The sequence below is a fragment of the Peromyscus californicus genome, unplaced genomic scaffold, assembly GCF_007827085.1.
Source record: "Peromyscus californicus insignis strain IS unplaced genomic scaffold, ASM782708v3 Scaffold_7__1_contigs__length_154581171, whole genome shotgun sequence".
NCBI lineage: Eukaryota > Metazoa > Chordata > Mammalia > Rodentia > Cricetidae > Peromyscus > Peromyscus californicus.
In genome coordinates, this window is record NW_026294595.1 from 50,210,250 (window position 1) to 50,234,974 (window position 24,725).

General features: G+C 39.2%; 1 protein-coding gene across 3 annotated transcripts in view; it reads right to left on the reverse strand.

Moving 5' to 3' along the window:
• Sp3 (Sp3 transcription factor) overlaps positions 1–24,725 on the reverse strand; it is a 47,344-nt gene that overhangs the window by 11,437 nt on the left and 11,182 nt on the right. The gene's annotated exons all lie outside the window — the stretch shown is intronic.

Below are 24,725 nucleotides of genomic sequence, written 5' to 3' on the forward strand. Positions count from 1 at the left end.
ATGTCCCCATGCACACACAAATAAAATAATCTTGGTAAAATTTTTTTTTTTTTTTTTTTTTGGTTTTTCGAGGCAGGGTTTTTCTGTGTAGCTTTGCGCCTCTCCTGGAACTCACTTGGTAGTCCAGGCTGGCCTTGAACTCACAGAGATCCGCCTGCCTCTGCCTCCCGAGTGCTGGGATTAAAGGCGTGCGCCACCACCGCCCGGCTGGTAAAAAATATTTTTAAAAGAAAGCAACTTTTTAAATATGTTTGAGAGACATGGAGAAACATAGCAGAAGCTTGAAAATTAAAAAACAACAAGAAATGGCCAGGCAGCGGTGGCACACACCTTTAATCCCAGCACTTAGGAGGCAGAGCCAGGCAGGTCTCTGTGAGTTCGAGGCCAGCCTGGGCTACCAAGTGAGTTCCAGGAAAGGCGCATAGCTACACACAGAAACCTTGTCTCAAAAAACCAAAACCAAAACAAAACAAAACTCCACCAACAAGAAATGTTTTGTTCTGAGAAACAGAAAAGATGACTGTTTAGCTGCTTATAAGAAAGATTCACTATGTGTGTATCTGGAGGAGGTGATCAAATAAATGCCAGGAAGAGACGATGATCCAGAGAGTACTTAAAGATTTAGCTGACAGAGCCATCAACTCGTCTCGTCTGACAGAGGAAAAGAACACATTCACCCATCCAGGTATTTCCACAACTATGAGCCGATGTGCAGTGTGAGTTTCATCTGGTGGCTGAAAATTTTAAAGGGATGGATATTCAATCTGTTGTTTCTGTATTTTTAATAGAGAATCAGATATTATAGACTTCTCCATGTATTAAAGGTCACAGCCTCTCTGCCCTTTCACACTAGGTGTCCAACTGTACCATGACAGACACCACACAAATATTGCACAGTTGTACAGTATTAACTCTAACAACTGAATAAGGCTAGTTTATAGAGAGCATATACACAAAAATAAAACAGAGAATTTTATCAGGTGTTTTAAAAACTGATCGTGTCATTTACGTTCAATCTTCTATGTGTTTACTCAACATCATTTGTGATACCTGGATAGAGGAAAAAGCAGGGGCAAGGCATTATAAGAATATATCTTAAAAATACAGGCTCAGACAGGAGAATTGCTTTGGTTCGAGACCAGTATGGGCTACACAATGAATTCCAGACCAGCTTGAGCTTCACTGTGAGAATCTACCTTAAAAAGAAAAAAATTTTAAAAAGAAAGAAATAATAAACCAAGTGCTGTATTCTCAATACCCAGGAAGCAGAGGGAGAAGGACTGCTTCAAGTCTGAGGTCAGCCTGGCCTACATAGAAACTTCTAGGCAGCCAGGACTACATAAGACATCTTTCAAGAAGCAAAGAAACAAACAGAAGAATATCTATCTATCTGAATAGGAACTACTAAGACTTAAAGACCATCAAAAGAACAAGCACACAAAAACAACCAACAAGGGGCTGGAGAGAAGGCTCAGCAGTTAAAAACACTGGACCCAGATTCAATTCCCAACGCCCAAATGGCAGCTCACAACTGTAATCCAGTTCCAGGGGTTCTACCACCCTCAGACAGACATACACACAGGCAAAACACCAATACGCATAAATTGAGAGAGAGACAGAGAGAGACAGAGACAGAGACAGACAGAGAGAACGAACCAATAAACATGGGAAAGAATGAAAAACCACCTGAGGGTATGGAGATATTTTAAAACAGTGGTTCTCAACCTTTCTAATACTGTGACCCTTTAATACAGTTCCAGTTCCTCATGTTGTGACCTCCAACTATAAATTATTTTCATTGCTACTTCATAACTGTAATTTTGCTACTGTTATGAATCATAATGTAAATATCTGATATACAGGATACCTATCTGATATGCAACCCCTGTAAAAGTATCTGTCGTTCAACCCCCAGTTGAGAACCACTGTTTTAGAACATTCCTACACTCTCTATTGCTAATTCTCTTCCAGAACCTTCAAAATATGCTTAAAGAATGTGTCAGAAAAAGAGCTGCTAACAATTTAGTTTTCTTTCTTACTGTACAGACATAAACAACTTAGCCCGGTCCAAACTGAACACATCTTGTCCATCAAAACCACACCTTCTCCTTGTCTCCCCTGGCATCAGTGACCTAACTACTCAAGCTATCAACTTCAGCCAAGCCCTGCCAGTGCTGCTAGGCTCTCTCTTTCATCTCTTTCTCCAAGTCATCTTGTACTGAACCTGCCAAAATCTTGTTCCTAAATAAAAATATAACGACATCTCTTTATTGAGTCAATGTAATACACTAATTTTCTATTTCCTGGATTAAGTTTCAAAAAATCAGGAAAGAATAATTTTAGAGGAGTGAAAACACTCTATCATTATAAATTCATAGAATGTACACCACCAAAAGAGAAACCTAATGTAGGGTATGTGCAATGTTATAATGATTCCTCAGCGTGGGGTCACCAAATATAACCAATGTGCCACTCAAATGGGATACTTCTGATATGGATAATAACTAGATATGGAAAGATTTCTGTGTTGCTGGAAGAGCCAATTCCTTGATCTGTGTTTATCTTCTAAAATATATAGTTAATGTGCATGATTTATATATTTCCTGAAAATTACGCTTCAATTTCTCTTATTATGGTTTTATCTTTAGTTTCTAGTTCTTTCCCCCACGTACCCCAGAAACTTAGGGTATCTTCTAAAAATTAAGTTCATAATTTGAAGTTCAGATAGAATAGTTACTCTTCTAGTTTCCAAGGAGAAAATTGTTACCAAGAGTTAAATTCACGCCTTTATCAGGTTTACCTTTTTATCAGAGAGGACAAGCAGGCAGGCAACACTTGGTGGCAATGATGTATATGAAAGAAGGGACAGGCTAAGGAGGACAGGAAGTGACGAGAGGGGGTCATTACTGTTTAAACAGCGGGAACAGACCGTCTCTGCCAGTGTGGTGACACCTGGCCTGAAGGAGGCAACACAGCAGGCAGAGTCAACGCAGAAAGACAGACAAGCTGGATGGACAGCTGAGGAGTTCAAAGAAAGGAAGGCAGCCTGTATGGAAGGAGCATAACAAACGTGGAGAGCAGTATGAAGACCAGAGAGGCAAAATTGGGGTAGCCAAGGGGAGAGAACCTTACGACATACATTATTATGCAGGCTATTATAATAACTTCACGTGTTATTCTAAGGGAAGGATGGAAAGGAGTGGTAACATCTGAATTGGATTTTATTAAAGTAAACTCAGGATTACCCTGAATGCTGTATCTATAAAGTCTGCTAGAAGACAAGGCTAAACATATAGACACTAATTATTTTAAGAAACTATTATAAATTACTACAGTCAATTATCAAATGTGGCGACATAGACCTTTAATCCCAGTACTATGAAGCAGAAACAGGCAGATCTCTGTGAGTTCAAGGCCAGCCTGGTCTACACAGTGAGTTCTTGGCACCCAGAGCTACACACTGAGTCTTTAAAAACAAACTACAGCAAAAAGATGGTGTCTGCTAGCCTTAGTGCATACCTGTAATCCTAGCACTAGGGAGGCTGCCACAGACGGATCCAAGATCAAAGGCTGCCTGGGCTACACAGTGAGTTTCAAGCCAATCTGATCTGCACAATGAGAGAGTGGTGGTGCTTTACCCAAGACAGTCAAGGCTCTGGGCTCAATCTCCAGCACTGCTGGACAAGCAAAACAAAGCAAGAGTAGCCAATGAAGGAAGAAACAAGTCAAAAGAAGTCAATTATTTCAGAAATATAATCAACCATGTTAAATACGTAGTAAGTAAGCGAGGTGAGGAGGTAGGGTGGAGGGGAGGGGAGGGCAAGCCTTTAATCCTAGCACTGGGAGGCAGAGGTAGGCAGATCTTGAGTCTGAGGTCAGCCTGGTCTACAGAATTCCAGGACAGCCAGGGCTACCCAGAGAAATCCTATCTCGAAAACCATAAATAGATAGATAGATGATAGGTAAGTGTCAAATAAAATGACCCTTCAATATAAAGATGTAGTAAGCACTAGCTATCTTGACAAGAGCTGTTTCCATGAAATAAGAACAAAACTCAGCTTAGAACCAATTCAAAACAACAGACAACCCTTTCCAGAGTTCTGCTGTGAAAGTAATCACTATAGTTTAGATCTAAAATGTGCCTCAAAGGTCCATGTGATAAAATCGAGTGCTCCCTAAGGTGGAACTATTGGGAGATGGAGGTACCTTTAAGTAGCAGAAGGTCTACTTCTGCTAGGCATGGTCATCATAAACTCCTGTAATCCCAGCACTTGTGTAATAAAAGCAAGAGAAATGGGAGTTCAAGGCTAGCCTGGGCTCAAAAAAAAAAAAATACACAGCAACAACCACAAAATCTTTAGATCACCATGAGCATGCCCCTTGAAGACAACAGCAGAAGTGGAAGGATAAGGTGACCTACCAGACACTCTTTACAAGGATGCGCTCTCACCCAAGAAAACAAAGCCAACTGTTCACAGGACTGAAGCCACCCCAACTATAAGCCAAACAAACCTTTTCAAACTTGACCATGCTAGGTATTGTTACATGGGACTAATTGACTAACACAATGAGTTAGAAAATATCACGCTGGAGAAATGGCTCAGTGGTTAAGAATATATATTGTTTCTTGCAAAGGACCAGAGTTCAATTCCCAGCACCCACATCAGGCAGCTCACAACTACCTGGAGCTCCAGCTTCAAGCAGCCAACACCTCTTGCACGTCCTTGGGCACATACACAGACACGTATAAATTAAGTAATACAAAAAATTTAAAAAAGAAAAGGTCAGGACATTCCCTAGGATAACCTACAAGTAGATTTAACATGTTAAGACTATCTGAAATAAGCCAGGTGGTAGTGGCGCAGCCTTTAATCCCAGCACTTAGGAGGCAAAGGCAGGTGAATCTCTGTGAGTTTGAGGCTAGTCTGGTCTACAAATTGAGTTCCAAGACAGCCAGGAAGAAATCCTGGCTCAAACAAACAAACACAAAAAAGACTATCTGAAATACCACAAATTAGCTTTTACATCAAGTAGTACACTTGTACAATACATATCAGCAATATAAAAAGCAAATGTCCTTATTTAAATGACTTAGTATTTGAAGAACAAAGTTATATTTTAAAAAATGTGACAGAAATAGAAATTTGAGGTTATTTGCATAATGTATTTAAGAACTTTACAAAGTAACAGCACTGTTTTTAATTTTGTCTATTATCTTCCTCAAAATATTGAAGTTTCCCTCTGGCCTACTACTTGTTTGTTCTGTGACTTGGGTTGTTTTGTTTTGGTTTTGACTGCAGTTGTTTTTAAGACCTAACTGTAAAACATGAATGGTAGGAGAAAATATTGTTTGAAAACATTCCTGCACATGTAAAAGCTCAAATTTCAAAAGGGGAAATAGAAACTTAAATGATGAGACATACAAAAGACACACAGAGGCATGTAATATGATGACAAAGATAAAAGTCATTTTCAACATCAATTAAGCACTAACTTAGGACACAGATTTCTGTCCAAAGTATTACCAGAAAAAAGAAAAAAAAAACTTAACCAACTCTTCCTAAAATTGGTGTAACTATTTATCAATAGAGCAAACAATATTTAGTCAGTTCTTAACTGCTTTATCAAGTCTGGAATGTACATATTCAATATAAAGATAACACTGCATAAATATGAACTGTGGTAGTGCTGGTAAAATGAGACATCCTCCTTTACCAAAAGTGTATGGTTTTTATCCACGTCTTTCATTCTCTGCCTTTAGTTTTCAAGCACTAATGAAAAGACTTCATTGGATTTTTCAAGTTTTATGTCCATCTTTCCTTTAACCACTCTCACCTGCTATAAAAACCACAAACAGAATTACAGGATACAGCCTACAAAATTTCATACACTGTTTATTTAGGGTTTCCTAGACAGATTTTATGGATATTTCCTAGAACTATCAAAAAACTTTCCCCTAATTTTCCTTTTAAGGGAATAGTTTTATAGACATGGGTTCCTAGAAACTTAACTTCCTTAGTCTAATCAAAACAATACAAGATAGACTTCTTTATTTTTTGTTTTTAAGACAGGGTCTCACTCAGTAGCCCAGGCTAACCTGAAACTCACCATGTAGTCCATGCTGGCCTTGAACTTGTGGAACCCTCCTGTCTCAGCCTCCCAAGTGCTGGCTAAAGGCATGAGCCACCATGCCTGCCTCTAAGGAACAGACTTCAAAACTAAATTTTATTTTAATACTTCCAAATATTACAAAAGATATATATGTTGCAATTTTTAAGCAATCTTCCCCTAAACCCTCACTCCTTAAATTTGGATCACTACTCTTCCATAACTACTTCCTTTGTCCCAACTAAAATCAATCCCTTATTAAATATTGATTTTTTTTAAACTGCAGTTTTTCAGATTACTGTCAAAGCTTTTCTACCCACTTAAGAGACTATTCTGGACTAGATATTCTTCCTATTAAATTTAGACAATACAACCTATTTAAACACACACAAACAAGGCATATTACCTGTAAATAACAGGCTTCCTAAATACCTTACAAAAGATTCCACTTTGTTGCCTTACCACAAATGAGAAAAAGATCATGTGACCTACTATTAATACAGTATGAACAATAAAATACTAGCTTTACTTTTTTTAACCTGGTAAAGAATAGTGTTTTAATCTTTCAGACAATGCTAGCCAATACATTTTTTTAATACTCATTATGCACCATGGTAAACAATATAACCTCAACACTTGCCTCCAACTACCCTTAATATTTTTTTCTAGATGACACCATAAAGATGTTGCCTAGTTTACCTTAAGTTACAGTTAAGGTGGACAAAGGTGGTACACAGAACAAAAAATTAGGTATATTTATAAAACCTATTAGAGTTCTTACTGAGGATTAACTTTCTGGGGCTGAGATAGCTTAGTGGGTAAAGCGTTTGCCATGCAAGCAGGAAACACTGAATTCAGGTCCTCAGCCTCTGTGTAAAGAGCCAAGTTTAATGGTATATGCCTGTAACCCCAGTCCTGGGGATCCAAGTGGGGAGCTCTCTGGCCATGTATCTGATCAGTGAACTCCAGATAAAGAAATACTACCTTGTGGATAAGCCAGCCCCGAAGTTGTGAACATGGGAGAGCTATCCTCAATACTCATCTGTCACATGGAGGCATGGGCAGGGGAGAGCTGGCCTTGAGACCATAAGAGCAGGAGAGTTGCCCCTGTCCACCACCAGCTGCAACACTCAGGAAAGCAAGTCCTGCACCTCACATGGGCAGCACAACAGAGCCAACCCCACTGGTGGAGGTGTGTGTGAGCCAGACCCTAAATTTTGAGCACAGGAGAGCAGTCCCTATTACCCATCTGCTATGTGGCAGCATGTGTGGGGGAGACAGGCCCTCTCCGACTATCTATCAAGGCCCGAGGCAGGTGGGAGAGCTGGTCCCTACACCACTGTGTTGCCTGGGCAACAAAAGGTGTAAGTGTAGGAAATGAGACCATGGAGACATGAAAGCAGAACTGGCCCTACCCCTTGCTCATTGCTGTAAGGGGTGAACTTGCCAGGACAATGCAGGTGCTCAACCTAGTGGTCAGGACAAGGGAGAGCTGGTGGGCTGACCAACCATGCAACTATCCAGGCCCAGAATTAGCATTATGTGTTGGCCCACCTCAATGTCCATCCCATCTGTGACCTGCTGGAGTACATGAAGAGTCCTGCAGACCCAAAGCTGCAGGATCTCCACAACACAAGGCAACAGCAGGATAACCAAGAGGAGTTCCAGTGAGGGCCCCCCATCGTAGTACAGCAGAAATCAGAGGCCTCAAACCAGACCAATAACTCTTTGCAATGAACACTTGCAAGTAAAGTCACACACAGTGTGACTCACTGTGAAATACCACGGTTTCCATGACAAGACTGATTTTTTTCCTTCTCTCTGTTTCTTTTTCCTCTTAAATTTTATTTTACTTTGGGTGGGGAGGTTGCAAGGGCAGAAGATGGATCCAAAGGGACGGTGAAATGAATGGGATGGAGGTACATGATGTGAAAGACACAAAGAAAATAATAAAAAGAAAAAAATGTTTGAACTTAAAAAAAAGAAAAGAAAAAAAAAAGAGAAGAGAAAAGAAACACTACCTCAAAAATAAGGCAGAGGCCAGGTTTGGTGATCCACATCTTTAATCCCAGCACTTCAAAGGCAGAGACAGGCAGAGCTCTGTAAGTTTAAGGCCAGCCTATTCTACATAGCCAAGTAGGTCCAGGACAGCCAGCGTTACATAGTTAGACCCTATCTCCAAAAAAGGGGGGTGGGTAGGGTGGGCAACTGAGGAAGACAGTCAACACTGAACTCTGGCCTCAGTGACCTCCACAAGCACACAAGTATGTGTGAGTGCATATGTATAAATACACATTAGTTCTTTGCATCAGAGCCAGTTCACAGGAACAAGAGCATTATTAGCTTCCCATTTGTATACCATATATTAACTGCAGTTTGGTAAAATTAATGACTTGAAAACATGAGATGAATTTTAGTATATATCTACATACTCCAAACTACAAGGTAGTAGTAGTATGTACTCTTATGGAAATCTTACTATAAACTACAAAGTAGAAATAACTCAAGGACATTATGCTAATTGAAATAAGCAAATAACAAAACACAAATCCATAAACATCAAGTATCTAAAGAGTAGCCAGAATCACTGAAACAGAAAGTAGACAGAAAGCTGCACAGTCTAGAGACAAGAGTAAAGGGGAATCAGCACTGAACATATATAGAACTGTAGTTTGTAGTATCAGAAAGTTTAGGAGCTATGTTGAACATATTTAAAAAATTAAAAACAAATTGGTAAGGACTGAAGTGATGGTTCAATGGGTAAAGTACTTGCTGCCAAATCTTACAACCTGAATTCAATCTCTAAACACAATAGTAAAGATACAGTATAAACTCATTTTCTGAAACTAAAGTAACTTAGAATTCTTTTCAGTAAGTTCAATTATAAATTTTTAAAGTTGAACACGGGAAGAGCATTACTTACTTCTTCAAGATTAACTGTTATCTCAAGTACTTTTAAAATTCAAAACCCTCAGGGCATGAGTTACTTGGGAAAGTATGAGTAATACTTAACTTGAACAGAAATGTTTCCAAAAATCAATTAAACATTATCTATCTTCTATCAGAAAGCTCAGGATATTAAATTTGTGTAATAACTCTACTTTATTAATAAAAGTAACTTCCAGTTATTACACAGGGCTTAGATTCTAGGTTTTGCTATTGCTGGCCTTTTTTTTCCTTAGATTTATTTATTTTTAGTATATATTTTGTATATATTATGTGTGTATTTTGTCTACATATATGTTTGTGCACCCCAGAGGGCCAGAAGATGGTGTTACAGTTGTGAGTCACCATGTGGGTGGGTGCTGAGAACCCAAAGTTGGCCCTCTCCTCAAGAACAAAAGCTCCTCAAATTTACATTCTATCAAAATTACATTCTATCACATCAAGTCAGGACTAGTAAGGCTGTGCTATAATAAACAACCTTAACATCTTGATGGTTTTGACACAACAAAAGGTTATTTATCTCTCACTACTTTTATACACAATCAATTCAGGCTAACGAAGATCTGATCCTAATGGTCCTTAGGAACCAAGGCTCCTCATGAGAATTTTCCCAAGACTACCTTACCAAGAGAGGAGCATATGGCAAATTACACCCTAGTCTTCAACTTTCACTCACATTTTACTGTCATAAAAAGGAATGCTGCCACATCTAATGTCAATGACTACAGGGAAGGGCAATCCTATCATGTGCCTAGAAAAAAAAGAAGTAGACTATGAAGACTTTGTCTCTCAAGTCCCTCTGATGGCCAAACTCAATTTAATTTACTTCCTATATACAAACACACCTTCTCTCTCAATACAGAAGGGAACCAAAATATACTATATTTAGAGTTATCAAACTCAACGATGAGGTTCAGTGGGTGGCATGGAAATAACCTATTAGGCCCATATACAGTCTCTTTAGAGACCTACTCATTAAACAAGCTATCTACTTACTTAGACACATGGGGTAAGGTGTTAAAAATACATTCATGAAAATACCTTTATTCAAAAAAATGGGAAACAAAATAGTCCCTAACTCTTAAGTAATTTGTAAACCCAGTTAACAGTACAAGAGCTCTGGGGGGATGGAGAAATGCTGTAACTCTTGGAAGAAGTTTCTCACTCCACTGCTTTTCCAGCCTCTTCTGTAGGGTTTTTCTTTATTTGTAATCCTCACTCAATACAAATAAAATCAACATCAGAGTTTGTTCCCTGAGAGGAATCCTCAATACACAAGCAAGTAAGAGAGTGATACAAGCCAGGCTAGATCATCAAATCTTGAAGTTAAATCTTTTTCAGACTTTTGTTCAGGTCTGTGGTTTCTTTGGCTAGACAACTGAAAAAGTTAACCAGGTCTCATCTACTTGAGAGTTCCAAATGCCAGTGTCTAAACAACACCTTTCCCCAAAACATGGCTTTGCCTTAGGTCTACCAGTTTCTTCGCTCTCTCTACTTTAACTGTGGGTGCTTGAGCTTCCCCAAACTTAGCCATCAATCAACACCTTTAGTTTCCCTTTCCTCCTAACCCAAGGGAAAGGCACTAACCCCTTTAGCAAACCACTTAGTCACCTGAATCTTTTCCTAAGTTTTAACAACGGGAGTGAATGACAACCATAACCTGAGTGGATTCCTCTCCAAAGGACTGACATCCCTTTCTAGTTCATCTCTTTTTCCTAAGAGCTTGCTGGAGCCAATAACGGCAGCTAAAACTGTTTGCTTTCCAAGGTCATCCCCCAAACAAATACAAGTCCTTGCTGTCTAAGTTTTACCAGCTGTTTCTCCTTTGCACATTACCATCCTCTGACAGTGTTTGGCACTGCCTGATTGAGCCAATGCTACAGTTAAGGTTTTCTGTTAAGAACATACATTCTTTCTATCAATTTTTAATTAAAATAGGTTATTAACTGTATGATCCAACAGACGCAAAATGAAAGTCACACATATAATTTCCAGTTGTCAAATAGGTTAAAAAGCAGTAAATTTTAATACTACTTCACTTAACCCATGAGCAATATAAAAATTGCTATTTTGAGCCAGACAAGGTAGTTCATGCCTGTATCTCAGAAGGCAGAAACAAGAGGACCAGGATTTCAAGGTACCATTACCTAGAGCTGAAGGCTAGCCTAGACTACATAAGACTATCTAAAAACAAAAACAAACAAACAAACAAACAAAAACCCTGAGATTTGTATATTCTAATACTAAATCTTCAAATTTCAATTTTTATTTTGTGGTTTCATACCTCAATCAGTCTAGACATATTTCAAGCACTTAAAAGCAACAAAGAAATTATATAATCCCTAGAATTACAGTAGCTTTATTAAGGTGTATTTTGTATTCATATCCATCATATGACAGCTAATGCTGCACTTCCAGCTTTTCTCACAGGTCAATCAGATGGAACAGACAGTGGCACACTTCAATAACCAAAGCACATGACACAATCATACACAATTTGGGTACACTGTGGGAAGGGTGTGCAAAGTAGACGACAGTACTGACTACCAGAATTTTGTTGTTGTTGGTGGTGGTGGTTTGCTTTGGTTTGTTTTGAGACAGTGTTACTCTGTGGTGTAGCCCTGGCTGTCCTAGAACTCCTGTAGACCAGGCTGGCCTGGAACTCAGAGATCCACCTGTCTCTGCCTCCCAAGTGCTGGGGTAAAGGTGTGCACCACCACTCGGCTAGACTCATTTTTTTAAAATCACAATTTGAAACTTTCAAACTATGTTTTCAATAAATTGTATCCCAACTTTTCCTTCTTCCCCCTCAACACATACACGTGCATTCCAGTTAGAAGGTTTGCTTAGCAAGAGTTAACCCCAAGACAAGAGAGAAGGGAGGGAGGGAGAAAGGGAGGTACAGAAAGGGGTAAGAAAAAAAAGAAAAGAGTAGGACAGGAGGAAAAAAAAATAAAAGGTGAGATTATAATCTATACTGTATTAGATAGATTCTACAATCAAGTAAATAACACAGTAAAGTAACTCTGACAAGCAAAATTCTTTACCAAGCAACATATTTCTCATCTAACAAAGTTTCTGAAGATTTGGAAAAGTAACAAGCAAAGTGTCAACACTGCTCAAACACTATTCAACAAGACTTCAAATTCTCTTCACAACTTCTCTTACCAAGACTCTGAAAATTAGATGGAAAAGATACATTCATCCTCAAAAATGGGATAAAAGGAAAACAGAAAAAAAGAAAACATTGTGGCACACACCCGAGCATAGCACTTAAGAAAGAAAGCCGAAAATTCAAGGCCAGCCTGAACTACACAGCAAAACCTTGTCTCACAGGTAAGGGGATGGGGTAGTATTAACATACACTAAGGACAATTTTTGCCAATTTTTACAAAGGATCTTCTATTTCCTTTATAAATTAATTTCCTGACATTTAACACTAAAAATCAGTTGTCTACTCACTCACCCAAATATAAAGATCAGTATCAGATTTTCAAGGTTAAAAAGCTGACACTGTGGTCTCACAGGTGAGGGTGAACTAACTCCCCGCTTCCTTGGAGTAAATGCTTACTCTGTTCCATTTACAGTCGAGCATTCGCAAAAGCATTTTGGGATATTTGAAGATCCATGGTAATGGTTGAATTATAAGAAATATTTGGAATTAAAAACTTGTAGTAAGTGATAAGCAATAAAAAGCATCCTAAGGGAGAGAACATACATATATAGGGCAAACTGCACTGGTTCAGATGTGTTCGCTTCAAACAGCCATTAATTTTTCCTTATAAGCTTAAAGTTGAAAGATTTACTTTTATGAGTGTTTTGCTTACACGTATGTGTGTGGCTGGTACCTGCATAGGCCAGAAGACGGTGTTCCTGGATTCCCTGGTACTAGAGCTTCAGACAGTTGTTTAAGCTGCCATGTGGGTGCTAGGAACCATATCCAGGTCCTCTGGAAAAGTAGTAAATGTTCTTCACTGCTAAGCCATTTATCTTTCCAGATTTTGAGTGCTCTAACTTACTATTCTAAGAAAATAAGTTCTTAAAAAAGCAAAGATTATAGTATCTAAGCAGCCATGCAGTTTCTTTTCTGAGGAAAAAAAAATATTAAAAACCAAAACTCAATTGTGATGGTTTGAATAAGATGACCCCCATGATCTTGGGCATTTGAGTACTTGGTCCCCAATTGGTGACCCTGTTTGGAGACTTAGAGGTGTGGCCTTGCAAGTCACTGAGGGCGTTTTGAGGTTTTTAAAGAATGTCACCATTCCCAGTCCTCTGCTTTCTAGTTGAGCTCTCTCTGAGCTGTTCCAGTGGTCATGTCTGCCTGCCATCATCCTTCCCCCACCAGGATGGACCCTAATCCCTCTGGAACTCTAAGTTGAAAGAAACCCTTCCTTCTATAAGTTGCCTTGGTCATGGTGTTTTATCACAGCAACAGAAAATACACCAATCCAAGCCAAAATTATCCATCTATTCCAAACTAAACTTCCCAATGTCAGATATCAGGGAAAGAGAAATCTTATTACTCAACAAAATGTTACCCAGTAAAGCATCCTGAAAGAGCATCGGAGAAGTTACAGAAAATGTACATACTTACCTGCATATTTTACTGCTGGCAGCAGTAAACTTAAGATCCCCAATGTACTCTCCAAACTTTCCTTAAGAAGCCAGGCACGGTGGCACATGCCTTTAACCCCTGCATTTGAGAAGCAGAGGCAGGCGGATCTCTGTGAGTTTGAGGCCAGTCTGCTCTACAGAGTGAGTTCCAGGCAGACAGGACTATACGAGAGACAATGTCTCAAACAGAAACTTTCTTAAACACCTTTAATTCTTTTTAAATTTTTTAAAAACTGTGTGTATACATCTATGTCGAGTTTATGTATACTACATGTGTGCAGGTATATGCAGAGACCAGGGGGTGTTGGATCCACAGCAACTGGAGTTATAGGCAATTATAAGCCACATGATGTGAGTGCTGAGAACACTCTACAAAAGCAGTAAGCACTCTTAACCACTGGGTCATCTTACCAGCACACCTCCATTAGCTCCACTGTCAATTCTCTTCTCTTCTGACTTCAAATACTTGTAACTTCTACTTCATTTGGTTACATTCTGAGCTCAGACTCTACATTTCTACTGCAATAGTGTGTGTGTGGGGGGGGGGGTGTCAGCTCCCACCTTTTTAAGGGTTCTTATGAGGCGGAGAGAGGGATAAGAAAATATGAGAAGCATAGCAAGAGGAAAAAGACAGAAACACAAGATAGCATAGGGAGGACCTGGGTCAATTTTTCCTTTATTCAAAGGGGCTTTTGATAACAATGCCAAGGGGCGGGGCAAAAGACCCCCCCTTTGCTAGATCAAAGCACACTGCAGCTCATCTGGTGTTCACGCCCTGGTCAAATCATTCCCTTATACAGCCCTGCTGGGTAAAGCAAGCTCAGATTCTCTGACCCTAAGTAAGGTCTCACTAGGAAACCCCTGTGGGTCTCTACAACACAGTCATTTCAAGTCATCCAATACTTGTCACACCCAAATTAAGATTCTCCTTAAACTGTCAATGATCTAACCTTTCTTACACAATGGATCCATCCATCCTCTAAACAGTTTCAATAACTAACACTCTCACCTCCTGTCATCGCTTTATCCTGCCTAACTAAAATAGCCTTCTACCTTCTTTAGTATTAATTTATTCTAGTTCCAATTTATTCCTCAAGCGTTTTCCAGCATTCCTTTACTCATATTATTCTTCTTCAAAATATTGCAATCCTAAATTAAAAAATAATACATTTCTAGCTGGGCATGGTGGTGCACACCTTTAATCCCAGCAATGGAGAGGCAGAAGCAGAGAAGTAGGCAATCTGTGAGTTTGTGACCAGCCTAGTCTAAGGAGCAAGTTTCAGAACAGCCAAGGGTGTTATACAGAGAAACCTTATCTTGAAAGAAAAAAAAATTCATTTCATTACATTAATTGCATTAATTATTTTAAGTCAAGTGTAGTGGCGCACACCTCTAAGCCTAGCACTACAGAATGAGTTCTAGGACAGGGCTATTTAAAAAAAATCCAAAAGATAAATATGAAGTTTCCTACCACTAAAATTCACTGTTCCACTCCTATCCAATTTTACTGTGAGCTGACTCAGTGGATCTATGTTCATGCTGCCTTGCTTAACCACCTGAGTTCCATCCCTGTAACCCACATGATTCCCACATGAAGTCCATGCACACACAGAAAATATTTTTTTTAAAAAAAGTGCTCTATAAGCTACTAGTCAAACAGCACATACTCATTTCTACAGATATATAATCTGAAAGGAAAAATATGTTGCTTTCTTTCTTTGAACAGATGTTTTGCACCAGAAACCTTAATATAAATAAGTGGAGAACAGGGAGAAATTGAGTTATTAAAGTGTCTCCTGGGCTGGGCATACTTGTTCTATCAGCATTCAGAAGGCAGAGACAAGATTCGTCATAGTTCAAGGCCAACCTGGGCTACACAACGAGGCCACCTCTTTGCACTCACTAGTAAGCATCTTGTCCTCATGCCTTTACCTAAGCCAATCTAGATTTCCTCACTGAAGTTCTCCCTTCTCTGAAGGAGTTTTCCAACAACTAGAAACCTTCTTATTTATATCATCTAATTTAGTAACTTACACAGCTTTATACAGTCTAACTTTATACTATGTAACTGGCTCAACCAATCAGCAAACTAGACAATATGAAGGTGTACTTAGTCCCCTTACAGATCATCCAATATAAAAAAAAGGGACTATTTATTTGACCAAACAACACTCTTTAAAAACAAACCTATTGCAGGGTGGTGGTGGTGGCGGCGGCGCACGCCGCCTTTAACCCCAGCACTCAGTAGGCAAAGGGAGATGGATCTCTCTTAAGTTTGAGGTTAGCCTGGTCTACAGCCAGGGAAACCTTGTCTTGAGAAACCAAAAAACAAAACTAAAACATAAAAATAAGAACAAACCTATCTATCGTCCTCTCATGTTTTTGAGCCCTTTCTCTGTATTTATTCAAATAAAACAACCAAAAAATATTTTTAAAAGTGAGTTTTCTCATTGAGATGTAAGAACCTGTCACACACTATTTTACTATGAATGTCTACCTCTACCCAGAACTTATCAACCGTTTTCTTCATAATACAGGAAACAACCAGTAAGAGACTCTGGAAGCACAATCCATCTTCAACATTTTCACAGATCCTGAAACCCTTTCCCACTTTTAAGCCCAGTTCATACTCACACTGCCCAAGGTACTACTAGGAATAGGAGTCAGAAACCCAAGCATTATTCTACCAACGGAAGTCTCATCTTTTAACAACTTTTGAGTAGCCCAAAATTTCCACTTCTAATCAGGTGAGCAAATGAGGCTGAAGAAACAGGTCAGTAGTTGAGATCATTCTGCTTTTCTTAGAGGACTGAGGTTTAGTTCCCAGCACCCACATGGTGGCTCACAACCATCTGTCACTCCAGTTCCAGGGGACCTGAGGCCCCCTTTTGACCTCCGCAGGCACCAAGCATGCACATGGTGCCCATACACACATACATGAAAGTAAAACACTCATACATATAAAAATATCTTTAAAAAACAGCCGGGCGGTGGTGGCGCACGCCTTTAATCCCAGCACTCGGGAGGCAGAGGCAGGCGGATCTCTGTGAGTTCGAGGCCAGTCTGGGCTACCAAGTGAGTTCCAGGAAAGGCGCAAAGCTACACAGAGAAACCCTGTCTCAAAAAACCTAAAAAAAAAAAAAAAACAAAAAAGAATGGAACAGCCATAGCCAGGAATATCAAGAGACATGGCATAAAAATGTTTAATTCAGAAGAAAGGTATAGATGCCCAGAAATGCCAAGAGAACATACAGGCATGGTAGGTAATGTCTGTAGTTACCCTTCTACTAGGGGATCTATGGACATAAGACTGGTTACAATGTCAAACACCAGGAAGGAAGAGACTTTGCTTTATAAAGAAGACACTTTTCAAAGTTTTTGATCTTTTTATTGTTGCTGTTTTTTATTTTATAAGCTTTATTATTTAGAAAGTGCAAATAAAAACATCGCATACCAAAATTAACTAGACTCAAAGTCTATACAACTCAATGAATTTATATACAATTAGAACTGGCATTAGAAATGGAAGCTGTGAAGCTTCACATTAAATTTTACGCTTTCAATATGGAATATTTTTTATCCACTTATCCATCACCACCAAGAACAACAACAAAAATCCACAAGAGCATTAGAATCTGACATTTAGCTCCAGCACCTCTTTCATAACTTATGTTGATATCTGTATTCACTTGTTCCTCATCCTGATGATCTAGCTGCTCTTGACTTTTTGCATGTGATACTATACCCACAGGTACACTTGTTTACATATACATGTACAACACTGGTAGGTTCCACATGTGAGAGAACATGCAGTTTATTGCCGAGATTATATAACCTCACTTAAATATCCACCAACAAATGAATGAATAATGAAAATCTGGTGGATATATAAACAGAATACTACCCAATTCTAAAGAAAAATTATAGAAAGGTATTTTTAAACTATCCTTTTGTAGCTTGTAAACTTGTGTTTTATGTGAGCATTGTCTATTTAAAATTTGAAATGTCAGCCAGATGTAATGGCACATGCCTTTATTTAATCAGAAGGCAGAAGCAGGAGGATCTCTGTTAAGTTCAAGGTCAGCATAGTCTACATAGTGAATTCCAGGACATCCAGGCCGGCATAGTGAGATCCTGCCTCAAAAAACCAAAAAAAAAAAAAAACCCACCCACAAAAAACAACCCAAACAATGAATATGAGGTGTCGGAGACAGACTGTTTTTACCTTACTAACTGCACAGCTGCGGTGATATTTTATTTATGCTCTAATAAATAAAGCTTACTTGGAGATAAGAGGAAAAAGCCAGCCACTATATTTAATATAGAGGTCAGGCAATGAATGGTAGCACACACCTTTAATCCTAGCATTCTGGGAGGCAGAGATTCATCTGGATCTCTGTGAGTTCAAGGCCACACTGGGAACAGAGCCAGGCGTGGTGGCACATACCTTTAATCCCAGTGCTAGTTAACCATAGAGGTCTGGAGGTCTATACAGACAGACAGGAAGTGATAGAGTGAGGCAGAAAGAAGTGATGTAGCTGGGCAGAGAGCAGAAGTGAGATGGCAGGGCACGGAAAGAATACAGAAGTGAGTATACAGGAAGTGGCGCTCTCTCTCTCTCTCTCTCTCTCTTGGGCTGAGGATTTCCTAGGGTAAGAACATGTGGCTGTGACTTGTTCTGTTCCTCTGATCTCTTGGCTTTCACCCCAATATCTGGCTCAAGGTTTTTTATTAATAAGACCGTTTAGCAATTCATCTTACACACAGCAGACTCTAAGAGCCAGACTAACAAAGTGAGAACAGAGAGGAAGCATAAACTACTTGTTTCACATTCTAATTTCTAATTTTTTCAAGTGACCATTTCACATCGTCCTTCTCAAACTTGTGACATCTGCCTGCCTTCCTACCCAACTAGTTTCTATTATAAAACAAGAACACATTGTTTGTCATATTGCTTCTAGTCAACTTATCTGTAAGAGATCTCTCTCTATCCATACTCTTCCCAGTCACAACATGGCTATCTCACTACAACATCCAACCCCTATACCTGTATCCCACATTCCATCCTGCTTGTCTACTTAAACATCATTGCTCCACTATACCTTCTTTCTGCCATCTTTCTGTTTCAACTACGATCTTGTTTCAGTGATATTCCTAAGAGAAACTCCTAGGTCTGTAATTACTACCACTACTTCCTTAGTATGTAGTTAGTATTTAGGCTGCGCTAGGTTAGAATCCTTCATTTCTAAAACTGTTGTTGGAGTTATATTTTAAAAAAAGATTCAGGGCTGGAGAGATGGCTCAACAGTTAGCCCTTGCTGACGACCCAGGGTCAATTCCCAGCACCCACATGGTGCCTCACAACTGACTGTAAACACAGTTCTTCTGGCCTCCACAGGAACCTGGCCCACACCTGGTGCACAGGCAAACACGCAGACAAAACACTCATATACATGCAACTTAGTAAACTTTTTAAAATCATGATCTTTGTATTGAAATTACAACAGAATTTCCAACTAGACCTAAAATGTTTCATCTCATCATATCTATATTTATTAAAGACACTCAACATTTCTAGTCCAGCCTGAACAGCAGATTCTGATATTCAACTAACAGTTTACTGAAGTCATTCACTTGAACATCGAAATAAAATTCCAAATTAACCAAAGTTCCAACAGTTATGGATTTCCTCTCACCCCACTCTTCCTCAGTTTCCTTCTCTCAGTCCCTCTCCTCTTTCCTTATGCTTACTCTACAACAAAAGTCAGTTCCTAAAAGAGGAGAGGCAATGAAAGGATCTTAGAAACAGGAAGTTTAGTCAAATTCACTGCTTTAAAAAGCCTGGAATAGGGGCTGGAGGGATGGCTCAGCAGTTAAGAGCACTGGCTGCTCTTCTAGAGGACAACCTGGGTTCAATTCCCAGCACCCACGTGGCAGCTCACAACTGTCTGTAACTCCAGTTCCAGATTATCTGGCACCTTCACACAGACATACATGCAGGCAAAACATCAATGTACACCAAATAAATCATAAGGAAAAAAAAGGCGCCGGGTAGTGGTGGTGCACACCTTTAATCCCAGCACGCAGGGGGCAGAGGCAGATGGATCTCTGTGAGTTCGAGGCCAGTCTGGGCTACGGAGTGAGTTCCAGAAAAGGAGCCAAAGCTACACAGAGAAACCTTGTCTTGAAAAACAAAAAAGGCTGGAATAAAGGCCTTTTTTTGTTGTTAAAAGAATGCTTTTTTTAAAAGGACACATTATAGAGTACTGGTTTGGGGGTTTTCTCCAATAGTTTGGAAAACTGATATCTAGCAAAACTAAAATATGTCAAACAAGGACATACTTTCAAGCATTTTCATCTAGGCATCTATGCCTATGTACAGATAAAAAACGTTTTGTTCTGAAGATATCTTTTTCTCCCTCCCCCTTTTGAATGCTGTGGATCAGGCTAGATTTATATACCACTAAGTCCTGCTTTCATTTCCCCATCTTGTCAATTAAAAAGACTACACAAAGTTTCATAATAACCGAATATTCACTGGGGCTTGGGAAATGGCTCAGCCAGTAAAAGGTCTGCAGCACAAGCGTTGAGCCCCGAGTTCAGTTCCCCCCTGAAAAAAGAGAAAAAAGGGGGGTAACAACAGGAAGGTCGCTGGGGCTTGCTGACCAGCCATTCTAACCAATCAATGGGCACCAGACCCACAGAAAGACAGACTGTCTCCAAAGGAAAATGGGTAAGTGAGTTTTGTCATAACATCAACCTCCACACGCACACCTACAACACAATCAACTATACACACAAAGAAAAGACTTACATTCCCAAAATGAAAGTGTCCTTATTACTAGTGCTGGAGTACCCATCAAAAAACAAATCACTGCCCTAAAAACCCTAACTTGAATTTAAGCCAGCATTTCTATTTGGTAACATCTGAAGGCAACCTCCTGGAAGTACTTAATGTATCCCAACCTAGTTTCATAATCAACACGAATCCAAAGTATGTGTCCTGCATGGTGGATGTCTGCAGCCCAGCACCTGAGAGGCTGAGGAAGAAAGATTGATGCAAGTCTGGAGCCTGTCTACCTGTAGAGTGAGATCTGTCTCAAAACAAAATCATAAAATTTCCAGTAATGCTTTCCTAACATTTTTAGCACTGTACAACACTAACCTTATAAAATCTTCAAAAACAAGTTTCTAAAAAAAATTTCTAAATGTTTTTAGAACATTTCAGAATTTTCAAATGTTTCAGCTTGCATCTTCAAATGTCAAGTAATTCTCACACATAATGGGATTAAATCCAAAACCTGTTGTGTGCTAAGCGCTGAGCCACGCCCCTAGCCCAAGACTCTCTATGTAACATCTTTAAATATGACTACAGTTCACAAAAGTATTTTATTCATATTAGGATATCCATGATCTCGTTCTCGATCTCTCTCTCTCTCTCTCATAAACACATACATATACACACACAGAGGAAGAGAGAAATGAATACATAAACTTAAAAATAAATCTTAAGAGTACCTGACTAAGCAATGTGTCAGGCTCCCAGGCTTAATCCCCAGCATCAAGTAAATAAATAGCTAAACAAACAAACGTATCACATTAACACAAATGAACATTTTATGAAAAGCTACTTGCCAAACAAAAGTCTTTTAAAGAGAAAACAAGGCAGACATGGTGGTGCATGTCTGTAATGCCACCACCTAAGAGGTAGAGGCAGACGGATCAATGCTGCAAATTAAAGCCCTGCCTGTTCTACACAGCAAAATCCATTAACAGCCAGGACTACACAACACGAAGAGGGAAAGCATGTTTTATATTTCTGCAAATCCTTGAATGCTCGAGGAATAACTCAAGAGCCTTTTGGCTAACTGTAGGCATTCTCTGATGCTACTCCAAACCTGACAAGCAGCAGTCTCTTCTTTTCTTTTTTTTTTTTTTTTGGTTTTGCGAGACAGTTTCTCTGTGTAGCGCTGGCTAGCCTGTAACTCACTCTGTAGACCAGGCTGACCTCAAACTCAGATCTGTCTGCCTCTGCTTCCCCAGTGCTGGGCTTAAAGGCGTTCACAACCACCAGTCTCTTAAAGGTCAGTTCTAATGTAGAATCTTACCCCCATTGGTAAACTTTCCACACTCTATTGATCTATCTTACAGTTTAAATGGTTTGTAACACTGTAAACTGCTTATTTAAAAACCATTGGTTCACTCAGCTTTCCTAGAGACTTCCAAGTGTCAAACACTCAATTATATTTTTAAAAATCTTTATCATTACCACCCATAGCATCAGGAGAAATATAAACTTACACAGGAAATCTAAGCTATAGAAAAAAAAAATTCCATTTTCTCCTAGAAATCCTCGATTTTACCACTGACAAGAAATATTTGCCTGTCAAATATGACAAGCTCACTTCTATTCTTGCAAAAAGGTATCACTTCACATATGAAGTCTCAAAAACTAGTTTTGAGGATGAAGAAATGGCTCAGTGGTTAAGAGCACTGGCTGTTTTTCCAGAGGACCCAAGTTCAATTCCAGCATTTACCTAGTGGCTTACAACCATCTGTAACTCTAGTTCCAGAGAATCCAATATCCTTTTCTGGCCTCTGTAGGCACCAGACATGCACATAGTGCAGTTTTAGGAAAAACACCTAAACACATTGAGTTATCCTTTTCACCCAACTAAGATGTCAAAATAAAAAAAAGTGGTCAATAGTAAATACTGATGGAGATGCAAAGAAACTGGAACCCTCATGCATAAAACAAAAACAGTATGCTTGTACACATTCTCTCTCTCTCTCTCTCTCTCTCTCTCTCTCTCTCTCTCTCTCTCTCACACACACACACACACACACACACACACACACACACACACAAATGTTCATATAACAGCATGATTCATAGTAACCAAAGAAAGCAGAAACCCAGTGACTACCAATAGACAAGTTTTAATATATCCCTCCATGAAATATTATTTAGTTATAAAATGAAATAAGGTACTCATAAATCTACAGCATGGATGAACCTTGAAAATACTGTTACATGAAAGAAAGGCAAAATAGGTCACTAATATGAAATGAAAAGCAAATTAGAAGAGATAGAAAGTAGGTAAGGTAAGTACAAGAAGTAACTGACAGAGACAAGGTATGGATTGTTCGGGGTGATGAAAATACTCTAAAAATAGGCAGATTATAGTTGCAAACTGTAACTGAAAACTACTGAATTGTATGCTTTACAAGACAAATTTTTCGGATTGTACTTCAATAAAGGTATTATTCTTAAGCACTTGAGAATATTTCTAAGCACCTGAGTTTGATCCCAGTTCCCACAAGTAGAAAGAGCATCACCTCCTTCCAAACCAATGTGCACAATGGCATACACATAAATGACCTGCATTCATACACATAGAGTAATTTCTTTTAAAAGCTACTACTTTTTAAAGTTATATAACATGTAAAAGTCAAAATTTTGTAAACATTTTTACTGACTTATCAAGTAGATTTTCAGTGAAACTATAATTTTACTTTAACTTGAAGTATATAATCATGAAGAATACAAATACTTGTACCGTTTAAAGGTTTTTTCTTTTTTTAATGTATATGCGTGCGTGTGTGTGTGTGTGTGTGTGTGTGTGTGTGTGTGTGTGTGTGTGTGTGTATACACGCATACACGCACAGGAGTATGCAGGTGCTTGCAGACCAGGTTTAGGAACTGGAGTTACAGGTGTATGTGTGCCACCCAAACATTAGCTGGGTAAGAACTGGTCCTCATATTGAGCTGCAAATGCTCTTAACCACTGAGTCATCTCTCCAACCTTGAGTTTAAAATCTGATCAGTCAGTGTGAACATAGTAAAAAAGGCAAATAATGTCTTCGTATCATTAGAAAAAGGATTTCTGAAAGGATCCTCAGGCTCTCTAGAGGCTACAGATCAAACTTTGAAAAACTCTATTCTAAGTTGGGTGGTGGTACACACCTTTAGTCCCACTGAGGAGGCAGAGGCAGGCAGATCTCTGAGGTCAAGGTCAGCCTGGTCTACAGTGGGAATTCCAGGACAGCCAGGGCTTCAAAGAGAAACCCTGTCTTGAAAAACCAAAAAGAAAAAAGAAAAAGACAATTCTAAATCAGTTTCAGAAACCCAGATATAATAAAGAACTTCCAGATACAAATGTGAGACTCAAGGACAAGCCCACCTTTCTAGACATATATCTCAAATTTCTAAGAACAGGAAGAAGAGAAAACGGGGGGAAGGAATCATTCAAAGTGATGATGGGAGCAGGGCAGTCTTTAATCCCAGCACTCGGGAGGCAGAGGCAGGCAGGTCTCTTTTGAGTTTCAGGCCACCTGGTCTACAGAGCTAGTTCTAGAACAGCCAGGCTACACTGAGAAACCATCCCGAAAAACAAAACAAACGAACAGTAAAAATTGATGTTAAAAAAAAGAAAAAAAAAGGGATGATGGAAGTCACTTCAATCGATTCAATTCTGTAACCCAATTTAAGACTTTAGAATCAGAAAGACTGGAAAGGGTTTTTTTGTTTTGGTGTTGTTGTTTTCAAGACAGGGCTTCCCTGTCCTGTGTAGACCAGGCTGGCCTCAAACTCAGAGATCCACCTGCCTCTGCCTCCCGAGTGCTGGGATTAAATGCATGTGCCACCACCACCCCCCAGCCAGACTGGAAAGTTTTAACAGTATGATCTCCTCAGAAATCTAAATGTGAAGTAGAAGAATTAAAGTTGTAAAAGTCAGCCGGGCGGTGGTGGCGCACGCCTTTAATCCCAGTACTCGGGAGGCAGAGCCAGGCGGATCTCTGTGAGTTCAAGGCCAGCCTGGACTACCAAGTGAGTTCCAGGAAAGGCGCAAAGCTACACAGAGAAACCCTGTCTCAAAAAAAACAAAAAAAAAAAGTTGTAAAAGTCAGGAATTAGTGTAAAATGAAAATATTCAATGTTATCTAGACAAATAATAACATTAATATGGTAACATTGATGCTACATTTTAAGCTTCATTATTTAATCATGCTTGCGAAACATTCAATGAGTAGACTTGAACATCTACAATATA